This window comes from Schistocerca americana, chromosome 4, assembly GCF_021461395.2.
Source record: "Schistocerca americana isolate TAMUIC-IGC-003095 chromosome 4, iqSchAmer2.1, whole genome shotgun sequence".
NCBI classification, from domain to species: Eukaryota; Metazoa; Arthropoda; class Insecta; order Orthoptera; family Acrididae; genus Schistocerca; species Schistocerca americana.
In genome coordinates, this window is record NC_060122.1 from 115,326,890 (window position 1) to 115,341,046 (window position 14,157).

The window sequence follows — 14,157 nt, forward strand, 5'->3', positions numbered from 1 at the left end:
CCGCCTGCCCCACAGTTCCTCGTAGTTTCTCGAACTGAGGACGGAAAGGATTTTTCCTCTGTCAACCCTTTCGTTATTCAGAAGGGCGTAGATGCCATAGCCGGATCTGTCAAATCCTGTACCAGGTTGCGTAACGGCACCTTATTACTAGAAACTGAGAATGCCTTTCAGGCACAAAAACTGCTTCGGGCCACCCTCCTGTACACGTTCCCTGTCCGGGTGGAGGCCCACCGAACTTTGAATTCGTCTCGTGGTGTGGTCTGTACTGGCTCCCTCGACGGATTGACTGACGAGGAGCTTCAATCATTCCTCGCTGAGCAGGGCGTGACGGCTGTCCATAGGGTCATGAAAAAGGTCAACAATGACCTTGTACCGACCCGGACAATTTTCTTGACCTTCGATAGTGTTAAGCTGCCATCGCGCATCAAGGCGGGCTACGGGGTTATTTCTGTTCGCCCCTATATCCCGACACCTACGCGCTGCTACCAGTGTCAGCGTTTCAATCACACTCGACAGTCTTGTTCCAATGCGGCTAAATGTGTCACCTGTGGCAGGGATGCCCATGAGGGTGACTGTCCACCTCCATCTCCTCGTTGTGTGAACTGTCAGGGTGACCATACAGCATCCTCCCGCGACTGTCCTGTCTATAAGGAAGAACGCTGTATCCAGGAAATTCGGGTCAAAGAGAAAGTGTCCACCTCGGCTGCTCGCAAGCTATTGGCTAGTAGGAAGCCCACGCTGCTCCCAGCGGGGAAATACAGTACTGTCCTCGCCTCTCCTCGGACTACCCGGGAGGTAGCAACCCAGACATGCGATCTGACCTTCAGCACCACGGTCGTCCGTTCGGCCAGTGCTAAGATCGCGCGGTCGACGTCTCCTCTTCCTCCCATCACCCCACAGACACGAGCACCTTCTTCAGCTTCTGCTAAGACGAAGACACCGAAGTCAGATGCACGGGCCTTCAAGAAGGAACCATCCCGTGCAGACTTCCTCCGTACCTCGACCTCCCAGCCTTCGACCGGTACTTCCACTACACGTCCTTCCAAAAAGGCGCATAGGAAGCACAGTTCTCCTTCCTCGCCACGGCGCATTTCTTCTCTTGCGCCACCCAGCGGCTGCCGCCCCAGGCCGTCATCCGTTTCGCCCGGCCGCACCGCTGGTCGCCGTACATCTGGCCGTTCACTGGCGGAGGAAGCTCCCCCTCCCGGCCATCCTCCCGAGATGGCCGATGACCCTATAGACCCAATGGACGATGACTGTCCGCCTACTGATAGCGGCGGCAGTGCTTGCTCGAAGCCAGGCCCTAAGCGGCCTTCGAGGTGACCACTTCTCTCATCTTTCTTTTCTTACGATGGCACTTATTCACTGGAATATTCGCAGCATTCGCTCCAACCGAGAGGACTTGAAGTTGCTGCTCCGCTTGCACCGTCCGCTTGTCGTAGCCCTCCAGGAAACGAAGCTACGCCCATGCGATCAAATTGCCTTGGCACACTACACCCCTGTGCGTTTTGACCTACCCCCTGTGGTAGGTATCCCAGCTCATGGAGGGGTTATGTTGCTGGTCCGGGATGATATTTACTACGATCCCATCACGTTGCACACCGGCCTGCAGGCAGTTGCCATCCGCATTACTCTCCCCACTTTTACGTTTTCCTTTTGTACCGTTTACACTCCATCGTCATCTGCCGTTACCAGGGCAGACGTGATGCAACTTACTGCTCAGCTACCTGCACCATTTTTGTTAACTGGAGACTTCAATGCCCACCATCCCCTTTGGGGCTCTCCAGCATCCTGCCCGAGGGGCTCCTTGTTAGCAGACCTCTTCAACCAGCTCGATCTTGTCTGCCTCAATACTGGCGCCCCTACTTTTCTTTCGGACACATCTCACACCTATTCCCATTTAGACCTCTCTATATGTACTCCCCAACTTGCACGCCGGTTTGAGTGGTATGCACTTTCTGATACATATTCGAGCGACCACTTCCCGTGTGTTATCCATCTCCTGCAGCATACCCCCTCTCCGTGCTTCTCTAATTGGACGATCTCCAAGGCAGACTGGGGGCTCTTCTCTTCCAGGGCGACCTTTCAGGATCAAACCTTTACAAGCTGCGATCGTCAGGTCGCACACCTCACGGAAGTCATTCTCGCTGCTGCTGAATATTCCATCCCTCACCCTCCTTCTTCTCCACGTCGCGTACCGGTCCCCTGGTGGACCGCAGAATATAGAGACGCTTTACGTGCTCGTCGACGTGCTTTACGCACTTTTAAACGCCACCCTACAGTGGCGAATTGTATCAATTATAAACGATTACGTGCTCAGTGTCGTCGTATTATCAAAGAAAGCAAGAAAGCCAGCTGGGCTGCTTTCACAAGCACCTTCAACAGTTTTACTCCTTCTTCTGTTGTCTGGGGTAGCCTGCGCCGGCTATCTGGCACTAAGGTCCACTCACCAGTTTCTGGCTTGAAGGTCGCGAATGACGTCCTTGTGGCCCCTGAGGCTGTCTCCAATGCCTTCGGCCGCTTTTTCGCAGAGGTTTCGAGCTCCGCTGATTACCACCCTGCCTTCCTCCCCCGCAAACAGGCAGAGGAGGCTAGGCCACTTAACTTCCGCTCCTCGAATTGTGAAAGTTATAATGCCCCATTCACCATGCGGGAACTCGAAAACGCACTTGGCCGATCACGGTCCTCTGCTCCAGGGCCAGATTCTATTCATATTCAGATGCTGAAGAACCTTTCTCCTGCGGGTAAAGGTTTTCTTCTTCGTACATACAATCGCATCTGGATTGAGGGACATGTTCCCGCATGCTGGCGCGAGTCTATTGTTGTCCCGATTCCTAAGCCGGGGAAGGACAAGCACTTGCCTTCCAGTTATCGACCTATCTCGCTTACCAGCTGTGTCTGTAAAGTGATGGAGCGAATGGTTAACTCTCGATTGGTTTGGCTGCTCGAGTCTCGACGCCTACTTACCAATGTACAATGTGGATTTCGTAGGCGCCGCTCTGCTGTTGACCATCTGGTTACCTTGTCGACCTTCATTATGAATAACTTCTTGCGGAAGCGCCCGACCGCGGCTGTGTTCTTCGATTTGGAGAAGGCTTACGACACCTGTTGGAAGGCGGGCATCCTCCGCACCATGCATACATGGGGCCTTCGCGGTCGCCTCCCTCTTTTTATTCGTTCCTTTTTAATGGATCGACAGTTCAGGGTACGTGTGGGTTCTGTCCTGTCCGACACCTTTCGCCAGGAGAATGGGGTGCCACAGGGCTCAGTTTTGAGCGTCGCTCTCTTCGCCATCGCGATCAATCCAATAATGGATTGCCTCCCAGCTGATGTATCAGGCTCCCTTTTCGTGGACGATTTTACCATCTATTGCAGCGCGCAGTGTACACGTGTCCTGGAGCGCTGTCTTCAGCGTTCTCTTGACCGTCTTTACTCCTGGAGTGTCGCCAATGGCTTCCGTTTTTCTGCCGAGAAGACGGTCTGTATTAACTTCTGGCGATACAAAGAGTTTCTCCCACCGTCCTTAAGACTCGGTCCCGTTGCTCTCCCAATCGTGGAGACAACCAAATTTTTAGGCCTTACATTTGACAGGAAACTTAGCTGGTCTCCACATGTGTCATATTTGGCCGCCCGTTGTACCCGTTCTTTAAATGTCCTCCGTGTTCTCAGTGGTCTGTCGTGGGGAGCGGATCGAACCGTCCTACTTCGTCTATATCGGTCGATCGTCCGCTCCAAGCTGGATTATGGGAGCTTCGTATACTCCTCTGCACGGCCATCCATCTTACGCCGCCTCAACTCCATACAACATCGGGGTTTACGACTTGCGATCGGAGCATTTTATACCAGTCCCGTAGAGAGTCTTCATGCTGACGCTGGCGAATTGCCACTCACCTACCGGCGCGATATACTGCTTTGTCGGTATGCCTGTCGGCTACTGTCAATGCCCGACCATCCGTCTTATCGTTCCTTTTTTGACGACTCTCTTGACCGTCAATACGGGTTGTATGTCTCTGCCCTGCTACCCCCTGGCGTTCGCTTTCGTCGCCTCCTTCAACACCTTACTTTTTCCCTCCCTGCAACCTTTCGAGTGGGCGAGAGCCGCACGCCACCTTGGCTCCAGGCTCAGGTCCGCGTTCACCTTGACCTCAGCTCGCTCCCAAAAGAGGTCACTCCCGGTTCGGTCTACCACTCCCGTTTTTTGGAACTTCGTTCGAAGTTCATCGACATGACTTTCATTTATACAGATGGCTCTAAGACCAATGACGGGGTCGGGTGTTCCTTTATTGTCGAGGCACAAAGTTTCAAATACCGGCTCCATGGCCATTGTTCGGTCTTCACAGCTGAGCTCTTTGCCCTCTACCAGGCTGTTCTTTACATCTGCCGCCACCGACATTCTGCTTATGTCATCTGCTCAGATTCCCTGAGCGCCATCCAGAGCCTCAGTGATCCGTACCCGGTTCACCCTTTCGTACACCGGATCCAACGCTCTCTTCAGCAGCTGGTGGACGTCGGTTCTCCAGTTAGCTTTATGTGGGTTCCTGGCCATGTCGGTATCCCTGGGAACGAAGCTGCAGATGCCGCGGCCAAGGCTGCGGTCCTCCAGCCTCGGACAGCTTCTTGTTGTGTCCCTTCGTCCGATTTTAGCAGGGTGATTTGTCGGCGCATCTTATCTCTGTGGCATGCCGATTGGGCTGCACTTACCGACAACAAGCTTCGGGCCTTAAAACCTCTTCCCGTGGCTTGGACGTCCTCCTCACGCCCTTCTCGGCGGGAGGAGGTCGTTTTAGCCCGGTTAAGAATTTGCCGGTTCAGCCATCGCCATCTGCTGACGGCTGCGCCGGCGCCGTTCTGCCCATGTGGGCACTTGCTGACGGTTAGACACATTTTAATGTCCTGTCCAGATCCTAACACACTGCGCCTCGATCTTAACCTGCCAAATACTTTCGATGCCATTTTAGCGGATGACCCACGAGCAGCTGCTCGTGTTCTTCGTTTTATCAATTTGACAAACCTCGCTAAGGACATTTGATGATGCTGTTTTTTAATCCTATGCCTGTCAGTCTGTCTTTTATCGTGTTTTCCCTTTTAGTTATTGTGGTCAACTTGTGCCTCGCGGTGCATTCTTAGAGTAGTCAGGGCGCTAATGACCATTGAAGTTGTGCGCCCTAAAACCACAAAAAAAAAAAAAAAAAAAGTGAATAAATTACCAATTGTTAATGTGGTGTGCGTACGGTAAGACGGTCAGTACACACACCATCAGATTATTTGACCTGTCGCTCTAACGAAGTAGGCGAGCGTCAGCAATATGTCTCGTGGTCTTATTGTGGCGTGTTTATCTTCTGCTGTTAGGTCAGACGATAGAAATGCCACTTTCACACTTAGAATAGCAGATTGACGGTGACCAACTTTAAACAGAACTTGATTAATTTTCATACACATTTATTAAAATAATAACGAGCTAAAAATTACTTAACTTGGTTCTGGATGCTATTTACAATTGACAATCTGAAGTTCCTTTGCTATTGGTACGTCAATCTTATTCTCACATATATCTCTGATACTTGGCAAAAGTGTCTATACATTTATCTTCATGGATATGTACAGGAATATGGTAATCTTATTAGGCGCAGAGTGAAACTTGACTATAGACTGGTACAGACAAATGTAGAACTCGTACAGACTGGTACAGACAAATGCAGTCTGGTTATGTGAGATCTGTACACTTGGTATAATACCTCTCGCGTTCATGTATCCCTGCGCGAGTGTGATCTGCGAGGGGAAAAGGTTCTATGTTAGCAGCAATCTCATTGGCTGCGTTACATATTAATACGTGAATCGGGGGAAGCAGAATTTGGTCCGTCTCTAAGACAGCGCCATCTCGTAGTGCTTAGTGGGGCGCGTTCTAGTGGGAAAGTTGTGTACGCGCTAACTACGCAGAACTATGTACACAACAGTTAAAAAGGAATTTGCCAGGGTTAAATGATGAAATCATAAGCAATTACGTCCAGGCTCATATAGTGTGATTAAATGTGTTAATGTTCTTCATGAATCGCTAGTAAATAAAATAAATTCTTAAGGATATTCTTTGAAAGTAAATCACGGTTCATTAGTGGTATGTTTACAGTTATAAAGTCAGGGACTGTATAAGATGCGATCAAAAAGATTCCATTCGAAGGACTCACAGTTCAGAATCGGTATGTCAATAAGACAAAATCGCCATGAACATGGAGGTAGTCATCCAACCGACGCACCAGGTTGAAAATACACCTTTAGTAAAAACACTCTACCCTCCTACGTGAACAAGTCCGTAACCATCTGCTACACATACTCATCCGACAGGAATCATCGACCCTTTAATGCTGTTAGATCAGGAATATAGGGTGGGTGCTCGAGTGCCTCCACTTCAGTTGGGTTATATTTGTGGTATGGGGACGTGCGCTGACATGAAGCAGCGGCACCCATTGTCCCATTTTCCTGTAGCGGTGGTTTCTGATAGAAGTGCTGCCCCCACACACTTTCTTCATTCTATGAAGGTTGCCTACCGGTGCCCGACCTTCAACAACCAAGAAAATAACACACGATAGTCTTGTTTCGACGCATTCGGTGATAACGTCACCACAGTTCGCGTTTCTGCAGTTACCGCAGGCACGCCGGGAAGGCAGGAACGCCACACTAATCCCTTGCTTGCATACTGTTGCTTATACACTACAGGCCATTAAAACTGCTACACCAAGAAGAAATGCGGATTATAAACGGGTATTCATGGGACAAATATACTAGAACTGACATGTCATTACATTTTCACGCAATTTGGGTGCATAGATCCTGAGAAATCAGTAACCAGAACAACCACCTCAGGCCGTAATAACGGCCTTCATACGCCTGGGCATTGAGTCAAACAGCGCCTGGATGGCGTGTACAGGTACAGGTGCCCACGCAGCTTCATCACCATACCACAGTTCATTAAGGGTAGTGACTGGCGTATTGTGACGAGCCAGTTGCTCGGCCACCATTGACCAGACGTTTTCAGTTGGTGAGAGATATGGAGAATGTGCTGACCAGGGCAGCAGTCCAACATTTTCTGTATCCAGAAAGGCCCGTACAGGACCTGCAACATGCGGTCGTGTATTATCCTGCTGAAATGTAGGGTTTCGCAGGGATCGAATGAATGGTAGAGCCACGGGTCGTAACACATCTGAAATGTAACGTCCACTGTTCAAAGTGCCGTCAATGAGAACAAGAGGTGACAGAGACGTGTAACCAATGGCACCCTATACCATCACGCCGGGTGATACGCCAGTACGGCGATGACGAATACACGCTTCCAATGTGTGTTCACTGCGATGAACCCAAACTTGGATGCGACCATCATGATGCTGTAAACAGAACCTGGATTCACCCGAAAAAATTACGTTTTGCCATTCGTGCACCCAGGTTCGTCGTTGAGTACACCATCGCAGGCGCTCCTGTCTGTGATGCAGCGTCAAGGTTCAAATGGTTCTGAGCACTATGGGACTTAACTGCTACGGTCATCAGTCCCCTAGAACTTAGAACTACTTAAACCTAACTAACCTAAGGACAGCACACAACACCCAGCCATCACGAGGCAGAGAAAATCCCTGACCCCGCCGGGAATCGAACCCGGGAACCCGGGCGTGAGAAGCGAGAACGCTACCGCACGACCACGAGATGCGGGCCAGCGTCAAGGGTAACCGCAGCCATGGTCTCCGAGCTGATAGACCATGCTGCTGCAAACGTCGTCGAACTGTTCGTGCAGATCGATGTTGTCTTGCAAACGTCCCCATCTGTTGGCTCAAGAATCGAGACGTGGCTGCACGATCCGATACATCCATGCGGATAAGCTGCCTGTCATCTCGACTGATAGTGATATGAGGCCGTTGGGATCCAGTTCCGTATTACCCTCCCGAACCCACCGATTCCATATTCTGCTAACAGTCATTGGATCTCGACCAACGCGAGCAGCAATGTCGCGATACGATAAACCGCAATCGCTATAGGCTACAATCCGACCTTTATCAAAGTTGGAAACGTGATGGTACACATTTCTCCTCGTTACACGAGGCATCACAACAACGTTTCACCAGGCAACGCCGATCAACTGCTGTTTGTGTATGAGAAATCGGTTCCTCATGTCAGCACGTTGTAGGTGTCCCCACCGGCGCCAACCTTGTGTCAATGCTCTGAAAAGCTAATCATTTGTGTATCACAGCATCTTCTTCCTGTCGGTTAAATTTTGCGTCTGTAGCACGTCGTCTTCGTAGTGCATCAATTTTAATGGCCAGTAGTGTATGCCCGTCCGCCCCTCGTGGTCTCGCGGTAGCGTTGTCGCTTCCCGAGCACGGGGTCCTGGGTTCGATTCCCGGCGGGGTCAGAGATTTTTCCTGCCTCGAGATGACTGGGTGTTGTTGTGTCGCCTTCATCATCGTCATTCATCCCCATTACGGTCGGAGGAAGGCAACGGCACACCACCTCCATTAGGACCTTGCCTAGTAAGGCGGTGCGGGTCTCCCGCATCGTTCCTCTACGCTCTGTAAAGAAGCATGGGACTTCATTTCCATTTTTCAGTGTATACCCGCATCGGACTCTTGCTACGTTGCATATACGTTGCTGCAGCGTTCTCAAATGGAAACGTTTTGGTTGCCTCTTATAGTTAAATGTGTTACTTTATAGTGTCTTCCCTTTCAATATATTTATGATATCAAAATTACGCTATATTGTTGTGTGTCAGACCCATCACGCTCTGCTTGTAAAATTGTGTATCATAGACAAGAATTATAAGTGAAGTAGCGAGTTATATTCTACAAGTCCTCTTTGTATTCTGCCGACTAAACAACGAATGATTGTGTTTCAGGTTATCTTTCTGGTGGGCAAGTGGCACAGTAGGTCTGTTGTTTACTCTTTTCGTGCTTTGTCTGATAACCTTACACGTATGTCCAAGTTAGTCGGCTTCGGAATCAAAACCACTTGACAGAACACAGTGGAGGAGATGAGCTTGCGTCAGAGATAAGATCACTGATAAGACCTACCTCTGACTCAGTCACATCTGTTCCACGGTATTTTGTCAAATGGTTTCCATTCCGAAGCCGACTAACCTGGAAAATATCTGTACGCTTATCAAACGCAATAGCGGAAGAAGAAATGAGACTGCCCGAGGTGCGCGCCAGAATGGCGTTTGAATGACCTGTCTACCGTGAAAACTCCAAGAAACCGGAGACCCTCGAGAACGGCTACACAGCCGAAATTCCATAGTAGTGAACAATAAGAAAGAAAAGGATTCTGAAATCGCTACTGTAACAGCTGCTGTGGTAAATTAATATCACTCGAGAAATTTATCATGGTCGTGGATGGTGTTGTAACTAAAATAGGGGACATCTCGTAAGTTCAAAAATGTTCAAATGTGTGTGAAATCCTATGGGACTTAACTGCTAAGGTCATCAGTCCCTAAGCTTACGCATTACTTAACCTAAATTATCCTAAGGACAAACATACACATGCCCGGGGGAGGACGCGAACTGCCTATATGCCTCTGTACGAGCCCTAATCTCTCTTGTCTTATCTTTGTGGTCCAGCCTCAAATGCTGGTTCTCTAAATTTCCTCAGTAGCGATTCAAGAAAAGAACGCCTCCTTTCCTCTAGAGACTCCCACCCGAGTTCCTGAAGCATTTACATAACACTCACGTCATGATCAAACCTACCAGTAACAAATCTAGCAGCCCGCCTCTGAAATGCTTCTATGTCCTCCCTCAATCCGACCTGATAGGGATCCCAAACGCTCGAGCAGTACTCAAGAATAGGTCTCACCAGCGTTCTATAAGCGGTCTCCTTTACAGATGAACAACATCTTCCCAAAATACTACCAATGAACTGAAGACGACCATCCGCCTTCCCCACAACTGCCATTACGTGCTTGTCCCACTTCATATCGCTCTGCAATGTTACGCCCAAATATTTAATCGACGTGACTGTATCAAGCGCTACACTACTAATGGAGTATTCAAACATTAAATATAGATAAATGTAAATTAATGCAGATGCATAGGAAAAAGAATCTGTTAGAGTTAGCTGCCATTCTTTACACCAATCACAAATCCTGTCCAAGTCATCTTGTATCCTCCTACAGTCACTCAACGACGACACCTTCCCGTACACCACAGCATCATCAGCAAACAGCCGCACATTGCTATCCACCCTATCCAAAAGACCATTTATGTAGATAGAAAACAACAGCGGACCTACCACACTTCCCAGGGGCACTCGAGATTATACCCTCACCTCCGATGAACACTCACCATCGAGGACAGCGTACTGGGTTCTATTACTTAAGAAGTCACACAGAGTGTGTAAATAAAGTTTCAAGACTGATTTTTTCCTGAGTAGCGGTGCGAACGCAAATCGGTCTCACCACCTGCGCCAGGTCGTGGTGGCGGTGGTGGGGGGGGGGGGGGGGGGCTGTTGGTTAAGTGAGGCAACAAGCATCGGCATTCGCTGGCAAAACGCTGGAGTGACAACATCGCGAGTGCAGGGAGTGTCTATTTCGAAACGTCATCGAGAAATCGGAGCGTCCAAAATGCAACGCCTCTTGGAGCAGCGGTGTTCGATCAAATTTTGTGTAAAACTGAACAAGACCTGTGCGGAAACGTTCGAAATGATTCCAGGAGCATGCAAAAAATACGCCATGTCACGTGCCATGGTTTTCATGTGGCACAAGAGGTTCAAAGACGGCCACGAAGACTTGGAGGACGATGAACGCTATGGAAGACCTTCAACGAGCAGAACTGACGAAATTCTGACCGAAGTTCGTCAAGTTTTGAACAGACCGACATCTCAGCATCAGAATGATTGCAGATGAAGTGGGGTTGAGGCACCAAAATCTGTTTGAGCTAGTGACAGAAGACCAAATGATGAAAAAAGTGTGTGCGAAACTTGTCCCTGAAGTGCCCTGAGATAAAGAGAAGGAACACAAGAAATGCTTGAACGTTTACAAACCGAACCTGATTTTTTGGTCAGTGTGCATACTGGTGATGAGACCTGGGTCTTCGAATACGATCCAGAGTCGAAGAGGCAATGCTCAGACTGGCACATCTCTGCAACACCAAGGCCGAAGAAAGCCCACATGAGCGAGTCACGTGTGAAAGAGCATGCGCATTGCTTTCTTTGACGCAAAAGGAATGATCCACAAAGAGTTTCTGCCTACCGGAGAGACTCTCAATGCAATGGTCAGTATTGTACTGGAGTGGTCCGCCGTTTGAGGGATTGAGTCCGCCGCCTGGAGAAGAAAGAAGACTGGATGCTCCACCACGACAATGCGACCGTTCACACCTGCTTCGCCGTCACTGAAGTTTTGACCTACTTTAACGTGGCAACGCTGCTGTAGCCACCCTACAGCCCTGGCCTCGCCCTCAGTGACTTCTTTTTGTACCTCCAGATGAAGAGAAACCTGAAAGTGAAGAAGTTTGATAGCGTCGCAGTGGTCCAAAAGGCTTCGACGTGGGTGTTGAACAGCATTCCGGTTAAGAAGTTCCAAATAGCTTACCAGCAGTGGAAATCTGGTTGGCAGCGGCGTGTGGATTTTCAAGCCACCTATTTTGAAGAAATTTAATCCGATGTTTGAAAGTATTCAATAAATTTTGTGTTCTGAGACCATTCTTGAAAGTTTATGTACACACTTTGTACACTTCCCTGCTGTCCTCACATGGGACGAGGCAGCTAACGTTAACGTGGAAGGAACATCGGACCTCACGGGTGACAGCGCCGTCAGCTAACGGAATGAGTTGGTTACCGTGATCTGCAATCTCAGATCACACAGGGTCTTTACGAAAATACATGCACATAAAATGGTCGCGTTAACGGAGAAAGTCGTGTTCGTGATTCTGTACATTTCGATGGCGTGAACAGCGAATTGCTGTTAGAAGAGCACTTCGTACTGCTGTGTAACTATTTAGTATACACAGAAGTAAAAGTTATTTGTTAACTAAACTGAATTTTCGTCTCGTTTTAGGTTTGAAAATGAATAAAGTTAAGGTATAGAATCTAACTTCAGTTCGTGCATGCGTAATATCGATGTTCTCGACGTGGAGTTGAGTATGAACGTTCACATAGGTTTCTAGATTGGGATTCGTCTGGTCTACATCTTCATCTATACGGATATTGTGCAAATCACATTTAAGTGCCTGGTGGAGGGTTCTATTATTTCAGTCTCGTATAGCGTGTGGAAAGAACAAAAACCTACATCTTTCTGTACAAGCTCTCATTTCCCATATTTTATCGTGGTGGTCGTTTCTCCCTATGTAAGTCGGTGTCAACAAAATATTTTCTCTTTCGGAGGAGACATTTGGTCAGAAGATTCTGCTGCAACGAAAAACGCCTTTGTCTGAATTATGTCCACCCCAAATCCTGTATCGCTTCAGCGACACTCTCTCCCATATTTCGCGATAATGCAAAACATGCTGACCTTCTTTGAACTTTTTCGATGTACTCCGTCAATCCTATCTGGTAAGGATCTCACAACGCGCAGCAGTATTCCGAAAGAGAACGGACAAGCGTAGTATAGGCAGTCTCCTTAGTAGATCTGTTACATTTTCTAAGTGTCCTGCAAATAAAACGCAGTCTTTGGTCAGCCTGCCCCACAACATTTTCTATGTGTTCTTTCGAATTTAAGTTGTGTGTAACTGTAAATCCTAGGCATTTAGTTGCACTTACGGCCTTTACATTTGACTCATTTATCGTGTAACCGAAGATTAATGTATTCCTTCTAGCACTCTGTGGATGACCTCACACTTTTCGTTATTTAGGGTCAACTGACACTTTTCGCACCGTTCAGATACTTTTTCTAAATAGTTTTGCAGTTTGTTTTGATCTTCTGATGACGTTATTAGTCGATATACGACAGCGGCATCTACAAACAACCTAAGACGACTGCTCAGATTGTCTCCCAAATCGTTTATATAGATAAGAAACAGCAAAGGGCCTGTAACACTACGCAGGGGAACGACAGCAATCACTTCTGTTTCACTCGATGACTTTCCGTCAATTACTACGAACTGTGACCTCTCTGACAGGAAATCACAAATCCAGTCACGTAACTGAGATGATATTCCATAATCCGCTTGTGTGGTACAGCGTCAAAAGTCTTCCGGAAATCCAGAAATAACGGAACCGATCTGAAATCCCTTGTCAATAGCACTCAACATTTCGTGTGAGTAAAGAGCAAGTTGTGTTTCACAAGAACGATATTTACTAAATCCGTGTTGACTGTGTGTCAATAGACCGTTTTCTTCGAGGTAATTTATAATGCTCGAACACAATTTATGTTCCAAAATCCTGCTGCATATCGACGTTAATAATTTGGGCCTGTAATTAAGTGGATTACTCTTACTACCTTTCTTGAATATTGGTGTGACTTGTGCAACTTTCCAGCCAGCCAGTGTGGCCGTGCGGTTCTAGGCGCTTCAGTCTGGAACCGCGTGACCGCTGCGGCCGCAGGTTCGAATCCTGCCTCGGGCATGGATGTGTGTGATGTTCTTAGGTTAGTTTGGTTTAAGTAGTTCTAAGTTCTAGGGGACTGATGACCTCAGATGTTAAGTCCCATAGTGCTCAGAGCCATTTGAACCATTTTGCAACTTTCCAGTCTTTGGGTACGGATTTTTCGTGATTTTTAAGCATGGAGCTACTGCATCACCATACTCTGAAAGGAACTTAATTGGTATACAGCCTGGACCAGAGTACTTGCTTTTATTTAATGATTTAAGTAGCTTCTCTACTCCAAGGATATTTACTTCTACGTTACTCATATTGGCAGCCGTTCTTCATTCGAATTCTGGAGTATTTACTACGTCTTCTTTTGTGAAGGCATTTCAGAAGGCTGTGTTTAGTAACTCTGCTTTGGCGACACTATCTTCGATAGTATGTCCATTGGTATCGCGCAGAGATGGCATTGACTGTGCCAGTTTCATTCGGATGGGAGAGAAGATGTTTTCGAAGCTGCTCACCAATCACTGAAAAATATATTTACCGGCTAGATGCGCACAAGGGCCACTCTATAGACCCAGAGACCATTATATATATAAAGTTTCGCCATACCGAAAAGCTCTCAGTGTATAACTTCTGTTTACTGTCATACGTAGACAGTTAACATTT